Source organism: Schistocerca cancellata, chromosome 3, assembly GCF_023864275.1.
Source record: "Schistocerca cancellata isolate TAMUIC-IGC-003103 chromosome 3, iqSchCanc2.1, whole genome shotgun sequence".
NCBI classification, from domain to species: Eukaryota; Metazoa; Arthropoda; class Insecta; order Orthoptera; family Acrididae; genus Schistocerca; species Schistocerca cancellata.
Window position 1 is genome coordinate 299,689,069 of NC_064628.1, and position 24,097 is coordinate 299,713,165.

Genomic DNA, 24,097 nt, shown 5'->3' on the forward strand with positions numbered 1-24,097 from the left:
TCTCGGTCAGTACAAATTAGTTTCATTCATGATAACTAAAAATAAATGGAACAGGAGGGTGGCAGTGTTCGGTAAAGAACTAGTGAAGGATGTTTACATATGGTACAAAGTTGTTAGATAATTGCATCTAATACAACGCAACACAATAGTAAACTAAAATTAGAGCTTTTATTTAACAATGAAATTCGCCAACAGTCGAGCAATTTAGAAGTTATTTTACTTTGACCACCAGTTTCCATACTCCATTTGCCTTATTAAGGCCCCTACATAATACAAAGGGTATACTTGTATATCAAGGTAAACTGCAGCAAGCTTTACAGAGAGTGACGGATAAAAACAAAAGCACTTAAAACTAAAAAATGAAAACAGGACCGTGAAGATAAACTTCTGTGTACATCCAGCACAACAGAATGAAATGCGTACGTACTTGTTAGTCACGAAACTATTTAACATCACGGATTTATAAGAGAACATGCCAGACATTAGAAAGACCAGAACTAGACAACATACAATCAGTAGCTCCGCAGAGCTAAGCTTGTCAAACTTTTTAAAGTGAAGTCCTACGTAATTTTTATAGGTGAGAAAACCCCTAGTATGTATGAGGACCTATCCACATTTAAGGCAAAATGTCACACTGTAATCTATGAAGTACACAATAACGTGCATATAAACGGTCTTATTACTATCACAACTGCCGCGCGGGATTAGCCGAGCGGTCTGGGCGCTGCAGTCATGGACAGTGCGGCTGGTCTCGGCGGAGGTTCGAGTCCTCCCTCGGGCATGGGTGTGTGTGTTTGTCCATAGGATAATTTAGGTTAGGGACTGATGACCTTAGCAGTTAAGTCCCATAAGATTTCACACACATTTTACTATCACAACTGGTGGAAAATGTGACTTTTACCGTGCAACATATAATGTTAAATGAGGATGGGTCCCCAATACACTAGGTGTTTTCTCATCTATAAGAATTATATAGGTTTTTATTGTTTTTAAATTGATATGTATGCACACATTTTATTCTGTTGTGCTGAATGTAAACAGAGATGTATCTTAATGGTGCTATTTTCATATTGTAGTTTTAAGTACTTTAATTATTTCCAGTCACTCCCCGTAAAGCTTGCTGTAGTTCACCTTGATATACACTCCAAGTATACTGTCTTTTATTGTGTAGGGGCCTGAAGACGGCATAATGGAATGCCGAAACTGGTAGTGAAAATAAAATCAAATAGCATCTCAATTATACGGCTGTTGGCGACTTTCGTTTTTAAATACTTGACCAGCCGCTGTCCCCTGTCCACAATGGATCAACAGAGACCACAATTATACCTTGTCGACGGTAAATCTGAAATGAGGAAAACGATATTTCATATGACTGTGGTAGTTCAACAATAGTGTACAGTACATTACACCTTTCGGACAAAGATCCTGAAACAATAAGTGCAACAACAGAGATGCTAAACGGTTACTTTTCCGAATTTCAACAGGAGGGACACGAACAGACTTCAATAGGCGTAAAGGAAAAAAAAATGGAAATTTGTGGTAAGGACTATGGGACCAAACTGCTGAGCTCATCGGTCCCTACGCTTACGCACTACTTAATCTAACTTAAACTAATTTACGCTAAGGACAACACACATGCCCGTACCCGATGGGGGAAGCCTCGCGAACCGTGACAAGGGGCCCCTAGACCTCACGGCTACACCGCGCGGTTAGTCGTAAAATTATAGATGTGCTTTTGTGTACTATTATGCAAACTATTTTAATAACACAAACAGAAAAGGGGAGATATCAGTTTTAAAAACATAATGTAGTGTATTATATGAGTTCGTGATGTCTGTTCCCTCGGACAAGTCGCAAAGAACAGACACCAGGCGGAATCCGCAGCTGTGAAACACGTTACTTAATCTGAAGGAGGGGGGTGGGGGGGGGGGGGCTGAAAGGAGAAGGAAGGGGTATTGATATCAGCTGCATCAAGACTTTGTGTGGCATCAGTGGCGACGTGAAAATGTGTTCCAGACAGGGATTCGACTTATTTAGGGAGAAAATATGTAAACTAATTTGACGATTTGGCCATCTTAATACCATTGTGAATCGCCAGAACTACCGCGGGCTGTGCAAAAGTTATCCTATACTTCATAGCACCTACGTTTGTCGGTGCGTCTGTGTTTTTGATTCTGTGGAGAAGGGTAAACAACAGAGAGTTTCATTAGGCAGATGCAGTGGCGCATTAATACTCAGATATTATAATTTCTCAACTTATGTTTTACGTTTCACACATTTATAGGCATATTAAGTGTATATATACTCCTACAGCCATGTTTATGACGTAAGTATGCTTAACGTGGAACGGCACTATTTGCTCCGTCTTCCGTAAGTGAAGGTGTCTGTTCTGGTCACCTCTAGCAAGTTGGAATTTGTATGATCTTTGTTTAGTTTAAATGCTAACGCGTTCTTTCACGTATGCCTTCGTAAGTTCTACTATAAAATTGTATTCAGTTGGGGAGTGGTATCAACTTTATTAATATTTCATTTTTTTTAAGTCGATTATTTTGTTGTTCCGCAACATAGCGATGGGAGAGTACCGTGTCCAACCTATATATCGTTTCAGTTGCTGTGGATCTCTTAGATGTGAATTTATCCTATATTTTGTATAAGCTCGTGTTAGAACTCTTTTCTGTAATCAGATGTGGTTTCATTTCGGGAATTTCGTGTTCCTTGTAACGTGTGAAAGTGTGATTGTAACCACGCGATTCTCATGTGGTATATTGAGTGTTCTGCTTCGGTTACTCATTCTTCTCTTATTGTAATTTGTTTTAACAATTTTCCGTAAGAGTGTAACTTTGTTTCAGTCGAATATATTTCATGAGTTTTGTGTCTTACATTATGCCTGTTATTTGAATTAGACCACGTGCCTTTCAAACACGTGGTGAACGCTTAGCTCAGCGTTATTATTTATTCAAGATCGTTGTTCAACCTCTATTTCAAATCATGTGCCAGTTTGTTTTATTTCTAAATGTTTTCGTTGTTTTCATATTTTCTAAACGGGGAATGTGTGTGCGAGCTACTGACTACGCGGTTGAACGGTAAAGCTACACACTTCAAAAAAAGTTCTGTATCACCTCGGATCCGAGAGTTACGAAACCTATACAGAAAACTGGAATAGAGATCAACATAAACATCATTTCCGCACTTTTTATTGCTCATGAAAATCACACACTGCATGTTGTACTACCATACCGCTAGGGCTTCAGTGGTGGTGGTCCAGATTGCAGTGCACACCGGTACCTCCAATACCCAGTAGCACGTCCTCTTGCACTGATGCATGTCCGTATTCATCGTGGCATACTATCAGCAAGTCCATCAAGGGACTTTTGGTCCACATTTTCCCATTCCTCAACGGCGACCCCTCAGAGTGGTTGGTGGGTCACGTCTTCCATAAACAGCCCTTTTCAATCTATCTCAGACATGTACGATCGGGTTCATGTCTGGAGAACATGTTGGACAGTCTAATCGAGCGATGTTGTTATCCTGAAGGAACTCATTCACAAGATGTGCACGATGGGAGCGCGAATTGTCGTTCATGAGGAGGAATGCTCGCCAATATGCTGCCGACATGGTTGCACTGTCGGTTGGAGGATGGCACTGACTTATCGTACAGTCGTTACGGCGCCTTCCATGACCACCAGCGGCATACTTCGGCCCCACATAATGCCACCCCGAAACAGCAGGGAACCTCCACCTTGCTCCACTCGCTGGACAGCGTGTCTACGGCGTTCAGCCTGACCGGGTTGCCTCAGAACACGTCTCCGACGATTGTCTGGTTGAAGGCATATGCGATACTCATCGATGAAGAGAACGTGATGCCAATCCTGAGCGGTTGGGCCCATCTCTACCGCGCTGCATGGTGTCGTGGTTGCAGAGATGGACTTCGCCATGGACGTAGGGGGTGAAGTTGCGCATCATGCAGCCTATTGCGCAGAGTTTGAGTCGTAACACCACGTCCTGTTCAAATGTTCAAATGTGTGTAAATTCCTGTGGGACCAAACTGCTGAGGTCATCCGTCCCTCGACTTACACACCACTTAAACTAACTTATGCTAACGACAACACACACCCCCATGCCTGTGGGAGGACTCGAACCCCCGGCGAGAGTGGCCGCCCTTTCCGGTCGTGGCCACTCCGCGCGGCCGACGTCCTGTGGCTGCACGAAAAGCATTATTCAACATGGTGGCGTTGCTGTCAGGGTTCCTCAGAGCAATAATCAGTAGGTAGCGGTCATCCACTACAGTAGTAGTCCTTGGGCGGCCTGAGCGAGGAGTTTCATCGACAGTTCCTGCCTCTCTGTTTCTCCTCCATGTCCGAACAACATCGCTTTGCTTCATTCCGAGACGCCTGGACACTTCCCTTGTTGAGAGCCTTGTTGTTGTTGTTGTGGTCTTCAGTCTTGAGACTGGTTTGATGCAGCTCTCCATGCTACTCTATCCTGTGCAAGCTTCTTCATCTCCCAGTATCTACTGCAACCTACATCCTTCTGAATCTGCTTAGTGTATTCATCTCTTGGTCTCCCTCTACTATTTTTACCCTCCACACTGCCCTCCAATGCTAAATTTGTGATCCCTTGATGTCTCAAAACATGTCCTACCAACCGATCCCTTCTTCTAGTCAAGTTATGCCACAAACTTCTCTTCTCCCCAATCCTATTCAATACCTCCTCATTAGTTGAGAGCCTGTAACACCAATATCGATTGTAAGTAGTTTATACTGTGTAATTCTATGTATGTGTCTATGAAGTGGTTGTTCTTTGCTGATTAAGTTCATTGAGTTGTGAAAGGAAAGTTGATATGTGTAACATATGTAACATAAAATCTTAAAAAATGTTTAAAAATAATGACTTTTGTAAATTATGCTTGTTTATAAAAGAGAATTTGTAATTTGAATATTGTTTCATACTTAGGGAAATTGCATGATGTAACTCAAAAGACGTAGGGAACCCTCTCCGCTACGGAAGAGGCTTTGCGCGTGGTAAAAGGTGGATCTGGAGGTCAATCTGGGCGGCAAGAGAGAGAGTTCATTACACAGTCAGTGGCTAGACGTTATACTGTTAACAACACGGGTGCCAAGTGAGGCATTTGGAAGCCAATTTATGTTGAAATTGCCTCGGATGCGGTTTTGGCTGTCGTATGGTGCTCTTGTTATCATGGAATGGCTCTGAAATACGTCGCCAAGAAGAATTTATAAAGCGCATTCAACTCTAAGAGCATGGGACCTCTTAGCCGCCACGTGCTTGCCACCATTGTTGCGCCACTGCTCCACCAACTGCAGGAATTCAGATATTTATTACAGTATGGACCAGTTTGCTTGTGGGTGAGTGTTTTTCAGTAATAATGTCAATGATAAAAATTCGTGTATGAACTCTGAAACTGCCCTTTTCATGAAACCAAGCAGGGTCCTATCCTAATCGTGTTAAAGACCGAGTATCCTGTTTATGAAGAACCACTAACTTATTTCTATTTGAATGTGCCTAAGTTTCACTGTTAAAGCATATAAATGTTGCTAGTTAAATTACTTATTTCACAGTTAAAGAGAGAGTCACACAATTTATAACTTACAAAAAAACTTTATTTTCCTTTGAATTGTTTCTACTTTGAATGTGCCAAAGTTTAGTGCTAATGGGCATAAATGTCATTAGTTAAAATCACTTGCTTCACAACTAATGAAAGAGGCACACAATTTTGAAACTGCTTGAAACTTAACTTTACCTTGAACTCATTTCTGAAGTTAATTAAGAATATTGTTAGTGTAAATTGCCATAAAGCATTGAAAGGTAAATAACCTGAAGTGGGGTTGGAAATCAGTATTAGTGTGATGCAAATTGCTTATGAAATGTGTGAATAGTTTGCTTATAAAGAAGTGACTGTTTATGGGTACCCACAAGTTAATTTAAATAGTAGTTTTGCTAATGAAATATGAAACATTTCCACAGTAGAGTGAATATAAAAAGTGTAAATACAGTGTCATTTAATTGCATTAGTTAAATCAGGACTCTGTTCATGCTCAAATTTGGTCTTGTGATGCCTTTGATAACATTTGGTACGGAATCGGTTAATGGTTGAGATGATAATTGTTATTAATATATGTATAGGGCCATTTGGCTTAGTGTGTTTGCCAATTAGGCGAATGATAATTACTGCTATCTACTGTTCAGTTCGTCTGGTAGTTGTGTGTGTTCACTGCACTTTACACAGAAAGAAGAAAAGAAAGTTTCCTTTCGTAAAATTATAGTTAAATTCTTTGAACTTAATATTCTAAATTATTATGCATAATTAGGCTGGCGACCGTATATTCATTCTTTTATGTGAATTTAATTATTTTCTTAACTTCCAAAAATTGTCTTTCAGTTTTTCTACTAATTGCAATTGTACGAAATCATAGATAGATACCTTCAGTCCACTAGTCAACACCGTCAAAATATGCAAAATTCCTCGCAGAGGGTAACGCTAGTTGTAATGAAATGTTATACTAACGCGGAATTGTAGCGCATGCGTTATACTTGGTTTCCCTGTGACAAGACTAGGGTTCGGTTAACAGGGAACTTAAATATTATACAAGGGCAATTGCCTTATAAGGCCTTCCTGGCACAAAGTAACAATGTGGTAGCTATCGAACCGCCGAATTGACCGTCTAGGCATGGTTGAACTACAGACAACACGAGCCGTGTACCTCCTTCCTGGTGGAATAACTGGAACTGATCGGCTGTCGGACTCCCTCCGTCCAATAGGCGCTGCTCATGCACGGTTGTTTACATCTTTGGGCGAGTTTAGTAACATCTCTGAACACTCAAAGGGACTGTGTCTGTGATAGAATATCCACGGCCAACGTTTGTCTTCAGGAGTTCTGGGAAACGGGGTGACGCAAAACTTTTTTTGATGAGTGTAATTGCTCCTTGGCCCATTTTGCACGAATGTGGTGTACTGGATTATGCTTATTGTTTCTTCTCTGTGTGTGTGTGGATTATTGGTACGGATGGGCATGTACGTGTAGTTTGACGAATCCTTCCTTTCTTATGAACCCTATTTTGTTCCCATTTGTTGCGGTTCGGTTTATGAATTAGGTACTGTAATGAATATCAAGCATTCCTTTGCAAAATCCGTCAAGAAATGTGCAATAGTATCTCAACTGTGATACTAATCTCACTTAGTATAATTCATCAATTTCTGACCTGTCTTCTTTAAGGTCGCCTGATTACCTATGACGGTTTGATTTTCTAATATTTTATATGTTAATCTGAGAGGCCATAATATAAATTTAATGCAATCAAGGAAATAACTTTCCTGACATTTAGTGTAGTATTAGTTGATTTAATTACGCATCAACTCATAAATTTAGCTGATCGTAACCTCCTCCGTGCAAAAGAGCACTAGACTCGCTTTCGTTCTACCCTCGAATGGAATACTTAATTGAAAACGGATAGGTACCATTCAAAGTATCTCGATGTAGAGCGTGTTTCACCACTTTCACTGTCTTCTGAATCTCGCCAAATCCACAGAGTCTGCCCCTCTTCTAGAATCTACCAACTCCTCACACATGGCGATTTTGAACAGTTTGGAAAAACTGCAAGAAGTGGTCCGTCCAAGGATATGGAACAATTACGGTCAACCAACAATCTCTCTCTCTCTCTCTCTCTCTCTCTCTCTCTCTCTCTCTCTCTCTCGCACACACACACACACACACACACACATACACACACACACACACACACACACACACAAAAGTGATTTCCATTTCAGAGGCTGTTTTATGGAAATTAACAATCCGGAAATGCCACATTTGTGACAAGCATTGGCGAGAGCGGTTTACTTAAACATTTTAGTGTAACTAAGATACTTCGGAAAATATCTTAGTTTTGTCATTCATTTCTTTCACAGAGACCATTGCGGATGCTTTAACATGGTATTTATTCATCTGGGGGTTTATTTTAGTTGTCACTTTCCATATACATCTGTATCAGGCATTTTGTTTTGATGTGAAACTCATGTACCAGCGATTTATAGACAATATAGACTAATCATCAGGTACACAACGTGCCTTAGATCTCAGTTTGACAACGGAGTGAAGAAGACAGATGTAAACAAGTAAGTACATTTATGTGACAAAGAATGCGAGGGTCATTTACTATAGCAGACCCAAAGAAATTAAAAAGACTTTTGCTGGACAGGAATTTTACATATTGTGTGGAACGGGTCTGTTGCTGGTCGAGCAAAAGGGCAACACGTGAGTGTAATTGTGCTCTTACGTATGTTAGTACTGTTTTACCTTTTTCTAGATTCATCTTCGTAAAAGCTTATCTCACTCCACACAATATACAAACCCAAAACAGCAACCACTGTGAATAAACACATGCAGACCTAAGAAAGCCATTGAAATACGCTATATTTTCTTGTACCAATACAGAAATAACTATCACTGGATGGAAATATATACACTACAGCCGTCCGCGGTGGCCGAGCGGTTCTAGGCGCTTCAGTATGGACCCGCGTGACTGCTAAGGTCGCAGGTTCGAATCCTGCTTCGGGCATGGATGTGTGTGATGTCCTTAGGTTAGTTAGGTTTAAGTAGTTCTAAGTTCTAGGGGACTGATTGTTAAGTCCCATAGTGCTCAGAGCCATTTCAACCATATACACTACAATAATTTCATACTAACGATATTCGATAGCTGCCGACAGACATTAGTTTGACTGTATCACAACTGATAAAAGTGAACAATAAAAATAAATTTGCACACTGTGTATCTACGATTCATGGGTGAAACTGTTAGAATCTGTGTCCTTGGAGAATCGTAATACCGCTGAACCTGTGGTATGTATCATAATAAGAACGAAATCACCCAGTAAATTTTAGAATTTGTTTTGATTCATGTTGTATGTTCTGTGGATCATAATTCCTGCCTCTCATTATGATGTGGAACGAGTCAGTTTTACAATTACAGCATACTTTATTTTAAAAAATTAGGGCAACATGCTCACCTTTTACATGATTTGCTGTGTTATTTCTTATTTAAATTAATTTGGAATTGGAATTCGTGTTTCTGGAGCCAATCTGACGCTACCCATTTTGACCCGATTTTTTTCGCTGAATGGACAATGCCCGAAGAGTACTGTGGAAGCAAAATGTCAGTTCCAAAGCCGGAGCCACATAAAGAAATGAATCTCGTAACACTGACAGCCCAATTTATTACATGCAGGATAAGCGGTTTCGAGTCCATATTGCTGTGAGCTTAATATGAGGTTTCAAAACGAAAGATGAGATAATTAGATCTTATTATCAACAAAGTATGTACGATAAAGACATTAATACAAAGTACAGTAAGAGGCAGATTAACATTTTGTATTAATATGCAATTTACATGAGCCCCTCTGCGTTAAAAGCAAATGTCAGGTCGGTACCCTACGTCGTGCCTTACATGAGTAGTCGAAGCAACGTCAATATTAACACATCTGTGTTCCTGAAGTGACTCAGCCATGAAATGTTTAATAATTATTGTTGATAATCACAAGGTATGAAGTATGATGACTTCAGAGAACACAGGCAACGAATATGTTAAACACATATGTCTTACTGGAGGAAAATTTCATATCTATTTTGCTTTGAAACAACAGCGTACTCTTTCTTTTCCTTGAACTAGACCGTCGTGTTGGGACTGAAGTGAGCGGTAAAGAACATAATACTGGTGGTGGTTTATTACAAACTTCTGATGGATGTAATCGACGATGGAGCCACGTTCCTCTCAACATGGGTCAGAGCAAGTCGGTAATTACGCGGCAGTTAACGGCAATCTGACTATACAGAAGTAAAGGACGGCTCTAAAAAGAGCTGTTGCAGATTGCGCGGCAATAGAATAAAAAAAGTTTCTACACGATTTCCGAACAGCAGAAATGATACCTATAAATTTTACTCCAGCAGATTACGGGAAATTAAGAATTTAGGCGCGGAGATGACAAGGACGGTATGCAATTTCTCTTTCCCCTCCAATGAATCATATAGTGAGTCAACCATCGTATATAAAATAACTAAACAAAACAGCTGGAAATCTCTCAAATAAAAGGGAAAGCAAATCACGACTCGCTAGAGAAATGTATTCTAGGAACACTCACATATATATATGGAAAGAGCAAGAAGACTGGTCGAACTTCCAGAATGCGAGAGAAATTGCTAGCAAAACGATCAGAAATGCCAAGAGAAGTAGATGGAATGAGAAACTTGGAGAAGCAAACACAGCCTTCAAGAAACACAAATCATGAGTCTTTTTCATAGAAATGAAGAGCAGAATTAAAGGCTTCGAGGTAAAAGAACCCTTCCTAATAGGACAAGACGGCACAATAAAAATTGGCGAGAAAGAGATGTGCTAGGAAATGGCTAGGTATTTTAGGGATTTGCTGAATGCAGAAGCACCAACAGTAAAGTGGGCACACTTAATCTCTAGGGAGGGAAGTCAGGATAATCTAGAGAATGTACCAACCATTGCAGCAAAGGCTGTTAAAAACCTCAAAAACAACAAGGCATCAGGCAATGATGGTATCTGTGCTGAAGAAATCAATTGGGGTGGGCCTGAAATAGAAATAAATATGTACAATATAATAATGGATATCTGGAGAAGTAAGAAAATACCCATACACTGGAAAGAAGCCATTATAATACCACTAAACAAGAAAGGGGACAAGAAAGTACTGGATAACTATAGGGGAACCTCTCTTCAACATAGGGTACAAGGTTTTGTCGAGAATCTTGGTGAACAGAGCTGAAGAACAACTGGGGCCGATAATAGGAGAGTACCAGTGTGGCTTTAAAAAAGGGAGTTATTTGGAAAAAAATCATAATAGAACACAGACACAAGAAAGGAAAAAGGACAATAGTGACGTTTGTGAACTTCCAAAAGGCCTATGATTCAGTGGACAGAAGTACTCTGCTTGATGTGTTAGAAGATAGAGGACTGGATGCTACAACACACCCAATAATAAAGGAAACGTTAAGCGACACTATTGCCAGCATCAGGCATAGCAGTACGCTGTCAGACAGCTTCTAAATGAAAACAGGAGTCCGGCAAAGGGATGGACTGCCACCAATTTTATTTAACCTGGTTTTGGACGAAGTAGTGAGACAGTGAAGCCAACTAAATAGTAACCTGAAGATCAAAGGTGTCCAAATAGTGTAATATCAAACACAATGCAACAGTGGACTGCCTGGCATAAAAATCTAGCCTAAACAGCAGAAAAGGTCGGACTGAAGATTGCACATAAGAAGACCAAGACATTGAACACTGAATCTGACTGGAAGATTGGTGACCAAGTGGTTGAGAATGTCAACAGTTTTCATTATTTGGGGGAGAAGATAACTGGTGGCATACAGAGCAACAGTAGCCCAGTAGACAGGGCACAGCTTTTGCAGAAGCCTAGGTATGCAGTGAAACCATCATATGGCAAGAAAAATCTGTCACTGAATACCAAATTGCGACATTACACAGCATCTGTAAGAAATGCTGCTCTGTATGCATGAAAAACGATCACACTCGCCAAGAGAGCTTGTATACAGTTGAAGAAGGAGGAGCGGAATTAGACGTATGGGGCACCAAAAGACATGGGGATATCTGGATACACAGAACACGACAGGAACTGTATGAAAATATTGAACCCATATCGAGCGAGATTCGGAAGAGGAGTTACGATTTGTTGGGCACATCATGAGAATGGACGAGGAGAGGCTGACTAAGAAGATACGGAATGCAACATGTCATACGGGAAACAACTGGGTGAAGGAAGTCAGAGATGACTGGAAGACTGTAAGAATAAAAGAAAGGAATCTGCAGGCAGTAGTACAGGACAGGGAGAAGTATAAAGGGTTGGTGGCTGGTCGCAAGTGGCCGGACACCGAAATCAAAGTTATCTTAAAAGAAGACGAAAGAAACAGAAGAAGCGAGAGAATGAAGAGATATTGGGAAGAAAGAAGACGTGCAAAACAATCCACACGTGATCCTGAAGGCAGAAGAAGAAGATATGGAAAGATGAAACGTAAAGTAGATAGTTTTCACAACAGGGCGTACTCCAGTCCACTACACGTGGTATCGAACCATTTCACGATCGATAGTCACATTCATGTAAGAACCATGAGCAACATGCTGACATAAAGTAAGTGAGAAAGAGTGTATAAATTCGGAAAAGCAGAAAGCATACAGGACAAGGCACATCGATATTCCACCGATACATGTCATCCAGAATACCACCAAAACTAGCTCAAATGCCAATTTCGGCGGGAACCAGAGGACAAAGACCAATGCTCCTGGCTAGCGCGAGAATTACTTACTAGCGGAAACCGGCCATTGACCGTAAGTTGTAACAGGCGACCCAAAGATAGTAGTCTGGTGATAGCGACATAGCACGATAATGCCCAAAAAGAGAGAGAGTCTGACGCGTTTAAAATAGAACATTCAACAATAAAACAGTTGTTATCACTCAAATATTTGTAAATAAGTAAACGGATTTTTGTAAAAATGACAGCAGAGCTCACATTATGTTTCACATGGAGAGAGACATAGATGTCGCATTTTCAGTAAGAAACACAGTCTAGGTTGCATTGACGGCAGAAGCATTATTTTCGGGTTTCGCCTTTTTGAGGCATCTTCAGAATTTATGCATGGGAAAAATACATAAAAACAGATTAGGGGTATGGTCCTGTCTAGCATGAGAAAGTGGTAAACATTTTTAAATTCTATGTAAAAAAATTGCCATCTTGACATGCTAGGTAGGACCATACCCCTAACCTGTTTTTTATGTTGAAATTATGAAGATGCCTCAGAAAGGCGAAATGCTTCACTAAAACGTCTGCTGTCATTGCAACCTAGAACGTTTTTCTCACTGGCAATACATCACTAAGGCTTTTGCACCATGGCGGTAGAGTGTGAGGGTTTATATAAATCTAGCAGACTATTGTGCAGATATGCTCTGTCTTGATTTCGACAGGCCAAAATATTAGTAACCCGCTTGGCAGAGCACACGTTGCTTTGGAGCGCCGTAGTCGCTGTGGAACTAGTACCAGGCCGTCATGTGACTTTCCAGAGGTGACGTAAGTCATTGCAGCGAAGAGATGTATTGCCTCCACTGAAATGTATGGAATCAGCACAGTAACAATGATCAACGTGGAGACGTGACAGAAAGGCAGAATCGAGCGAGGTAGCGAAGTGGTTAGCACACTGGACTCGCTTTTGGGAGGACGATAGTTCAAATCCGCGTCCGGCTATCGAGATCTAGGCTTTTCCGGGATTTCCCTATGCCGGGATGGTGCTTTTGAAAAGGTACTGCCCATTTCCTTCTCTACCATTAAACCAATCCAAGCTTGCTGCTCAGTCTCTAATGACATCTTTGTCGACAGGACGTGAAACCATAATCTTCCTTCTTTTTTTAGAATGGCAGAAGGAGCTATGGTGATTGCATGTGCCCATACCTACAAACTGAAAAAGTTGCCCGATTTAATAGTGTGTTAATGCAGACTGTCCGACGTTCCTAAAAGAAATTTTGTACCACTCGCAACCACGTAACATTAAGGTCGTAAAAAGGAAACCTACACCGACAGGGATTAGAGACCAATGTTGCGCCTTGACCGTGTCAAGGATTTCAAACCCGACAGAAATTGCTGCTGTTAGTGAATTCAGGTCGATTCCAACCACTTTCAGAGCGAACACAGCAAATAGAACTGCATGAAGGTCAAGTACCTTGCAATAGGCCGTTGTTCACAGCGGCACAAACAGCTGAACGTCTTCAGTGGGCCAAGCAACATAGAAATTGGGCAGTAATTGTCTGGAGGCATGTAGTGTGGTCCGACAGGACGGAATTTAGCAGCTGTTTCAGATGAATCGGAGCCTCCAGTGCACCACCGTCTCAGTAAGGCTCTAAACCCTCAGTGTGAGGTTATCGTGAATATGAACCAGAATGTCTATTATGACATTCTAGGTGACCATGTGTTGTCGTTTCAAAAAAATGGTGCATATGGCTCTGAGCACTATGGGACTTAACATCTGAGGTCATCAGTCCCCTAGAACTTAGAACTACTTAAACCTAACTAACCTAAGGACATCATACACTTCCATACCCGAGGCAGGATTCGAACCTGTGACTGTAGCACTCGCGCGGTTCCAGACTGAAGCGCCTAGAACCGCTCCCCACCGCAGCCGGCTGTTGTCGTTTCAGCCGGCCGGAGTGGCCGTGCGGTTCTAGGGGCTTCAGTCTGGAACCGAGTGACCACTGCGGTCGCAGGTTCGAATCCTGCCTCGGGCATGGATGCGTGTGATGTCATTAGGTTAGTTAGGTTTAATTAGTTCTAAGTTCTAGGCGACTGATGACCTAAGAAGTTAAGTCGCATAGTGCTCAGAGCCATTTTTTGTTGTCGTTTCTTCACCATCTTTATGATGAGTGTGTTGTGGACAGACCCATCTTCCAAAGTGACAATGGCCTTGTTAATGGGACTGAAAGCTTCTAAGTAGGCTGTTTATGTTTCCTTTATGTAAGTAGGCTGTTTATGTTTTCTTATTGGCAACGCTACGTAGCGCTCTGTATGAAAATCACTGGCTGTGCTGTGTGCAGTCTGTGGCCAGTTTGCATTGTTGTCTGCCATTGTATTGTTGGGCAGCTGGATGTGAACAGCGCGTAGCGTTGCGCAGTAGGAGGTGAGCCGCCAGCAGTGGTGGATGTGAGGAGAGAGATGGCGGAGTTTTGTAATTTGAAATTGAACTGCTATATATATTATGATTATTAAGGTAAATGCAGTGTTTGTTCTCTATTAAAATCTTTCATTTGCTAACTATCCCTATCAGTAGTTAGTGACTTCCGTAGTTGGAATCTTTTATTTAGCTGGCATTAGTGGCGCTCGCTGTATTGCAGTAGTTCGAGTAACGAAGATTTTTGTGAGGTAAGTGATTTCTGAAAGGTATAGTTTAATGTTACTTAGGGCCATTCTTTTGCAGGGATCTTTGATAGTCAGATTGCGTTGCGCTAAATAATATTGTGTGTCAGTTTAAGCACAGTCGTGTATAATTTGTTCTAAGGGGACGTTTCATAAGCTTATGTCCCTGATTTGACATACGCCCTGGTATTCTATTCCACCTCTACTGGTCCACCATAAACCCGATCTTAACCCATGAATACGTCTGGAATTGTATGGAAGGACTAATGCCACAGCATGTGAAACGTAGCAAGCAACATCTCCGCAATCTGGTGGCTCTAAAAGATGAGTTAATTTATGAAAAGCTCAGCTGAATATGGCCCACATGAAACGAGGACCCTCTTGCTCGTGCTACTGAGGCTACTGTGTTGGTCAGCGGCTGCCGATCAGGACGCAGCGTTCAGAGCACAGCATTCCGTTTCCGAGTTGTAGCGACTTAAATTTTTGTTTAAAATGTGCATTTCAGTTTACAATATTAAATCTCTTGCCTGTTTGTACTTCTATTAGACACAGTTTCGTGTTTAAACTACTGAGTAGTGTACATTTGCGCCATTTGTTTTCCGTAAGGCGTTTGTTTTCGTGTGAGTAGACAGTTACAACTGTAGGATTTATTAGTTGGTCAGCAGCTCCCGCCTAGGGAGCAGCGCTTCAGAGTACAGCGTTTTGTTTGTGGGTTCCGCTTTTAATCACAGTTTAATCTACAGTTCCTCTGACCTTAGGTTGCAGGGGGACTGTGATTGCTGAGTTCAGATACAAGCTGAGTTATTGCCCATCGCTCGCAGCACCAGGCGCTTCCGGCTGCTGTCGCACATCTTGAGACTGTTGCCAATGGGCATCGCTGAAGGGGGGAGGGAGGGGGGGAGGCTGGGGACGAAAGGTACGTCTAGCATGCCCCTCGTGTCCCTGGATCGGTCCACTACTCTGATGGCTCCGCGTACCGTCCACACTGAGGATGATCCTTCATCTGTGGTCGAGTGGGAAGTTGTTACAAGGTGTAGCAGGCAGCGAAAGACTTTCCGGAGAGCCGATTAAAAGGGCCTCCCTGGTTCGTATGACGAGCAGAGTTCAGATGTTACCTTTGGCTGACCAAGTCCCTGAGCCAGATGATGTCGTTCGCCCTGTTCCAAAGGAAGCTTCCGGTCTGCAAGATATGGACATTCATGGAGGTTGGGTTTACTGATAGTTTGGAGCTCCAGTGTCAGACACTTAATAAACCCATTAGATATGTGGCTGTCAAGGAGAGGAAGAAAACCAGAGTACACTCTGGATGCGGAATGAGTGCTTCCAGATGCCATGAGGAGCACAAGGTGGAGCCAACTGCAGATAACGATTTGTGTCGCTTTCAATCAGAATATATTCTCTCTGCTTTTGGGCACCTAGCTGAAGCGAAGATTACCATCCTTGCTTGAAGGCTGAGCTCACCATCTGTAGCATCATCGAGAGGACCGACTGCTTACCTTTGGTACAGAGCCCAATGGAGGGTCTGTATCAGAGGCTTAGACGATTCTGCTATCGTGTGAGCTGTAGATTTCTTGACTTAAGCCATACAGTGGTGGGGTTTCGGGTTAAGCTTAATAGGTCGGATGTCCACTACACGCAGGAGGCTGTAACACGGGTAGCGGGGGCTGTATGGAATGGAGTGGGCGGTTTTTGAGAGTAGAGTGCCTTGGCAAAGTGCATAAAGGATTTCACTTTCAAACGGTGCAGGACGAACACGGGAAGAGGGTGGGCATAGCAGCAATCAGTACTGTAGTTGTAAACTGCCATTGCTGTGTTGAGAAAGAACCAGAGCTCCAAGCGCTAACAGAAAGCACTGAAGCTCAAATCGTTATAGGTTACAAACGCTGGCTAAAGCTGCAAATAAGTTCAGCCAGAGTTTTTACAAAGGACGTAACATTGTTTAGGAAGGATTGATTAAATACAGTTGGTGGTGGCGCCATTGTTTCTGTTAGAAGTAGTTTACCTTGCAGCGAAATGGAAGTAGATAGTTCCTGTGAGTTAATATGGGTAAAGTTATACTTGGCAACCGAAATAAATTAACATCTAATTCCTTTTACCGACTGCCCAACTCCGATGGTACACCTAGTGAACATTTGAAAAGAAACTTGAGTCTCATCACAAGTAGGTACTCCCCCCCCCCCCCCTGGTGCTTCAATATATCACTGATTTTCTGGCGAAAATACATATTCGATGGAGGTAGATATAAAACATCGTCAGATATTGAACTACGTGCTTTCCCCGCAAGTTATTTTGAACAGTTAGTTTAGGAGCTCACACGAAGTGTAAATGCTTGCGAAAATATACTTGACCTATTAGCAACAAATAATCCTGACGACATAGGGAGCATTATGACGGATACAGCGATTATTGGCCACAAGGTCGTTGTAGCGAGATTAACCACAGCAGCATCCAAATCTAGCAAAAGTAAACGCAAAATATATTCATTTTAAAAAGCAGATAAAATTTCTCTTGGTGTCTACCTAAAACGTAGACTCCACTCCCTCCCTGTTAACTACGAAAGTGTAGACGAGATATAGCTTAAATTCAAAAAAATAATATGAAGCAATTGAGCGATTTATACAAAATAAAATAACAAAAGTTTGTGCCGATCCCATAGTACACAAAAGAGGCGAGAACACTGTTGAAGAAGCAACGAAAACATCATGTCAAATTTAAAAGAAATCAACATCTCCAAGATGACGATGTTTCACTGAAACTCTGAACTTAGCGCTGACTTCAATACGAGATGTTTTTAATAGTTTCCTCAATGAAACTTTGTCTCGAAGTCTGACAGAAAATCCAAAGAGATTCTAATCATATGGAACGTACAGCAGCGGTGAGACACAACCAGTGTCTCCACTGAACAATATCAATGGTAAGTTACCGATGACAGCGCCACTAAAACGGAGATATTGACAAAGTTTTCAGAAAATCCTTCACCAAAGAAGACGAAGTAAATATTCGAGTATTCTAATCGAGAACAACTGCCATCATAAGTAACTTAGAAGTAGATATCCTTGGTGTAGCGAAGCAGCTTAAAGCAGTCAATAGAGACAAGTCTTCCGGCCCAGATAGCATCCAAGTGAGGTTCCTTTCAGATTGTACTGATGCAACAGCCCCATGCTTAGCTATCATATACAATTGCTCACTCGACGAAAGATCCGCACCAAAAGACTGGAAAGTTGCGTAGGTCACACCAGCACTCAGCTCAGGAAATAGTAGTAATCCGCTGAATTACACACACGTATCACTAACGTCGGTTCACATTATGATTTTGGAGCATAGACTGTGTTCGAACAGTAGTAATTACCTCGAAGGTAAATGTCTATTAACACGCAGTCGGCACGGATTCAGAAAACATCGTTCTCGGGAAACATAATTAACTCTTTATTCGCACGGAGTAATGAGTGCTTTCGACAGGGGTTCTCAAATTAATTCATGATTTCTTGACTTCCAGAAGGCTTTTGACAACTTTCCCCACAAGAGACTTCTAATCAAATTTCATGCCTATGGAGTATCGCTTCAGTTGTGCGACTGGATTAGTGATTTTCTGTCAGAAATCCGCAGTACGTAGAAATCGACAGAAAATCATCAAGTAAAATAGGAGTAATATCTGGCGTTCACCAGTGTTATAGGCCCTCAACTGATCCTAATCTACAAACGATTTACAAGATAATCTGGGCGGCCCTTTAAGATTGTTTGCAGATGATGCTGTCATTTATCGTCTTGCAAAGTCATCAGAAGATCAAAACCAATTGCCAAATGTCCTATTAGACACGGTATCTGAATGGTGCGAAAAGTGGCAATTGACTCTCAGTAAGGGCCGGCCGCGGTGGTCGTGCGGTTCTAGGCGCTCCAGTCCGGAGCAGCGATGCTGCTACGGTCGCAGGTTCGAATCCTGCCTCGGGCATGGATGTGTGTGATGTCCTTAGGTTAGTTAGGTTTAATTAGTTCTAAGTTCTAGGGGACTGATGACCACAGCAGTTGAGTTCCATAGTGCTCAGAGCCATTTGAACCAACTCTCAGTAAAGAAAAGTATGAGGTCGTTTACACAAGTAGAATAAGAACATTAAATTTCAATTACACGATAAATCACACAAATATAAAGGCTGCCAGTTCGAATAAATACCTAGGAATTACGATTAAGGACAACTTAAACTGGAACGGTCATATAGATAATGGTATGGGGAAGGCAAACGAAAGACTGCGTTTCATAGGCAGAACACTTAGAAGACGCAACAGGTCTATACAACCCTTGTTTGTTTTTTGCTAGAATACTGCTGTACTGCACGGGATCCTTACCAGATAGGAATGACGGAGGACATCGAAAAAGTTCAAAGAAGGGCAGCTCGTTTTGTATTATTGCGAAATAGGGGAGAGAATGTCACGGATACGATAAGCGAATAGGGTTGGCAATCATTGAAACAAAGGCGTTTTTCGTTGCGGCGAGATCTTTTCACGAAATTTCAACCATGAGCTCTCTCCTCTGAATGTGAAAATATTTCATTGTCGCCATCAGTCATACGGAGAAATGATCAATATAATAACATAAGAGCAATCAGAGCTCGTAGAGACAGATTTAAGTGTTCGTTTCTCCCACGCGCTGGTAGAGTGTGCGGTAGAGAAATAGTGTGAAGGTAGTCCCATGATCCCTCTGCCAGCCACTTTAGTGTGAATTCCACAGTAGTCATTTAGGTTTGCAGTTCAACACTAAAAGCCGGTGTTAGGCTATATTAACATGGAGACTATCGGGGAGACTGATTCTGTGTGCAATGTCCTTAACAGTAGAGGACAGTGTTCCTCATAGCGTTTTACTGGGTTTGGTTACTCAATGATGCATTCCAACAGGAATAAAGTGGAAGTATGTTATTGGAAGGCGCTAGGAATAGGAGATTCTTTCGGGATAAGAGGTTTTCTGCAGTAAAAAGGAATGATAAAGTATATAATACTTGGAACATACCTTTCGGCGTGCCAGAATATTTTATAAGTAGATTCTTATACTGAATATATTGCTTATGATTGGAACAACTTGTGTGTTATTAAAATATTTCGTCTTGGATCGTAAACCAGATAATAATATTTCATTCAACTTATAGAAAAGATGCAGTGGGATTTAAAAGTTAAGGAGCGTAATAGAGAAAAAGAGGCCACTACTGACAGATGAAAGTGAAGTATTATGTCGACCCCAGAAATTAAAGCGCAGATGAAACTTGGGTTATTACTCAAAAACGGATTCAGTGAGGAATCAACTCAAAGAACGAAGTTGGATGTCACTATGAGCAGCAGACTCTTTCAAAAGAAATGACATTAACACAGACAGTGCTTGAGAAAAAAAGACAAGCACGCAGAATGGGAGGAGGAAGGGAAGTTTCATGGATTAAGCGAGCATTTGATTTTATTTCAGTGATTGCAAAATCCGGCCAAATTTAGGAGGAACCTGGCACCATAAGACCACTTATCAGAACGACACTGTGCATCTTCTGGCCTAAATGCATGCACTGATTGGGCCGTGTTGCAGCTCGCATTGGTGCCGTTGGTAGGTTGGCATCGTGTAATAGGGATAATGGCGTCTCGTTTTCTTCTTGTGTTTACTGGTGCCACTGCGTTTGCTAGAGTTGTCTGTCTGCGAGTGGCAGCAGCAGCGGTTATCGATATCTAGTTCCGTGGTACTATCTTTGGAAGAACGTCAAGTGTTTTCCGGGTCGGGTGTGTGGGGAGTTCAGTTGGGACGGAGCGGCAGCTAGCACTGCTGGCGGCACGCAGGGACTGACGGATCGAGGGGCTGTAGTTGCGAGGGCCACAACCTCATTGTCCACCAGACCCAGGACGTTTAAGTTGAGTGAACATTAACCCAGTAGTGAAACCTATTTTGAGATCACGCCGTTTGTTCGCTCGTTGCTGCTCGCAGGGTCCCTGAGACGAAGAACAATGAGTGGAGTGTTTGGAGTTGGTGAAATTAATTAGCCGTCCTCCACTTCTTATTACTAATAATTGAATTCCTTGTATTTATTGGTGAAGTTCAACCAGCGGTATTTTTCTGCCTAGTGGCCGCTAGCGCCCCAGTTACCTGCCCTGAAGTTCAGCGTATTTTCGCGGCGGCGTACATTTCCTCGCCCTGCTGCTGCTGTCTGGTAAGGCGTGTAGTTCGACAACCTCCTTCATCGTGGTTCGGATATTTTGTTCTTTTGGACTACGTTGGTCGTAGTGGTTCCTTCTGCTTCTGGATGTTCTAAACACCGGACTCTGAAGATGCAGTGCTGTCTGCCGGTTACGCCTTGCCTGGGTTATTCCATCGTTGTGTTGTTTACCAGACGTTAGGTGATTTTGCAAGAGCGTTGGTTCGTGTTTAAACTCCCACTAGTTTGAGTTGCCATCCAGTTAAGTGAATACAACTCTTGGCTGCCTGTCTCATCGGTTACGAAGTTGAGCGACTTTCCCAGGCTGATCCTTGGGGCACTGTCTGAGACCCACTTCTCTTTTCGTTTGATCAGATTGTGATGATTTTCTTTTTAAATTTTAATTTTGAGTTATAACTATTGGCACCTTCATCCGATAAATCATATGAATTTCTGGCCAATAAGGCCTTAATCCGTGAATGCAGTTTGCCTTAAGTATTTTTAATTAGATATTGTCTCTTAATAGTAAAAATGTTGATGATTTTTTTAAAAATATTTTAGTATCTCTTGGAGAAGTTTAACTGTTTATAAGAATTTGCTATCCAGGCCTTCAGCCGTCAAATTCTTTTTGAATTATTACTATTGGAGCCTTCAGCCGACAAATAATTTGAATTTCTGACCAATAAGGCCAGCAACTTGCTTAAGAATTTTTGTTAGACATTGTGTCTTAACAGTCAAATTTGATAATTGTTCCTTATTGTCTACCTCATTGGCAATTTATTCCAAATAAAGTGTACGTCATTTAAAAAAAAAAAACAACAACTGAGGAACCAACAGTAACTGAGTAAGGCCCCGTCCACACCGAATGCTGCCTTTCCCTAAGTCGCATGTTTCACTGATCCGGTTTGGAAGGGAGTCATAAACCGCTGTATGCTCTCCTGAGGCAAGCTGTTTGGGAACTGTTGTAACTGGTTGGTTGGTTGGTTGGTGTCCTGGATGCTGGCACCGGGACGGAGCTGAGAGCTTGCTTCATGCTTGTTCCGTCGTTGAGAGATCGGAATCTTGCTCCCCACGACGGTACCTCAATGGTTCAACATCACACAGTTCATAGAAACAAGAGCCATCTGTGGACGTGCACTAACCTGTTGTAAAGTGGGGCCGCGGTACTGTAGCGTGAGAGATAAAACATGGAGACACATAATGTCCGTGACGTACGATGTGACGTTAGAGCTCCTTCAGTCACTACCAGCTGTGACATGACGCCCGGAGCAACACGGCTATGCCTCTGAAAAACATTCGAAGAATGGGATGTTTCCCTAGGTATCCACCATCGACTCCATTCATCAGCAGTCCATGTTTTCCACTCCAAACGCAGCCACTTGTGTTGGTGTACTAAAGACACCCTACACACAGGACAGAAATTCTCTAGTCTGCCTGCTACCAGGTTCCAGCCACCAGTGCGGTTCACACAGAATGTTACAGTTAGTCCATTAATTATTCTCTAATTTCAGGAACCCATGTGAAGAGGTTATGATATGCCTGGCGCACAATATGTCGACTCCACATTGCCGTGGTCAGACGTGGTCCACTGTACCCTTGATGCCTGCCGCATGTTCCTATTTAGTCCAGCATCGAGTCATTGTCACATCCGAATAGCCCACAAATCTGGATACTGCACGTTTCAACCAGCTGGCCAAATGGAGACCCTCAGCGATGCCCCTTTTGACTGCATTCATTGCTGACAACTCAGTCCTTCACAGTGACCATTCAGCAGCTGACACTGTGCAAGCCACTTATTATAACCCAACTGGGGATGGCGTCATCACTAAACGTGAACAACGCTAATGCGTTGGGGTAGTCATTCCACCCGTCACAAAGAATTGTAATATTTTATATACCCATCGACGGTGTGTACGTCTATGCATTTACGTTGATCTCCGACTATCTCTTCTGGTTGCTTCACTTTTTTTGTCAGGCAGTGTATGACAATATGCTACGGTACAAGTTAACCGAATAAAAAAAGAATACATGGTACTTGAATGGTGTGGTCTGCTGCTACGCTATCCAGTTCCAGCCCAGAACAGCAGCAATCAGTACCGGCGATGGCACGCCGAGAGACCCCTGCGCTGTACCTGTGAAAGAGGAGTGTCTCGCGGCAGACAGCCACAGACCGAGTGAGTCAGCAGCAGCAGTAGCGGCAGGGTCACGTGCCAAGCGCAGCCTTGATCCCGCGCCTGCAGTCAAAACAAAGCGTCACAGCTGGCAGGTATTATCCACAAGGTGAAGCAGCACTGTTACACAGGATGCGAGGACGCTGTATTTGCGCTTAACGTTTATGCTTATGTCACAAGCCGGCTTTGTACGTAAACGTCGGAAAATGTAAGGAAGTGAGAGAGTGGCGAAAAGGGCCAATCCTGTTTGCCGGTGCCCGTAGCCATAAGGTTGTGCAATTTTCTGGATGTGTCTACGAGCAGCAGTGTGAAACACATGACCACGAAACACGACGTCAGAACTGTAGTCGAAGATCCTGACTAAGAGGGACTGGAGGCGCGATTCACGGCTTCTGAATCGAACCCGGCAGGAATTGCTGCAGGCAGTGAATGAAGGTCCATCGCAAACTCTTAGGGAGAGAACATTGCAACGGGAACTGCGTGTAATGATCATTTGGTCTCGTCATATCGCAAAAAGGCCATTGCTCGAACAGGACAGCAAAGAAGTTGATCGAGCTGGAATAATATGGACCGGTTTTTTGAAAGCTCCCCCACCCTATTACATCTCGATTGGGCTGAAAAATCATCAGACTTGAACCCCATAGAAAATTTGTGGGCAGGCTGATATAGCGGGTAATACGCCAACATCAACATTCCCGCAATTTGGCGTAACTGCATGATAAAATCCTCAGCGATTGGCTTAACCTGGAAGAAACGTACCTCCACAACCCTGTGGCCTCATTTCCTAACTGAGTACAGGTGGTTATCAAGTCTAGAAGTGGAATCA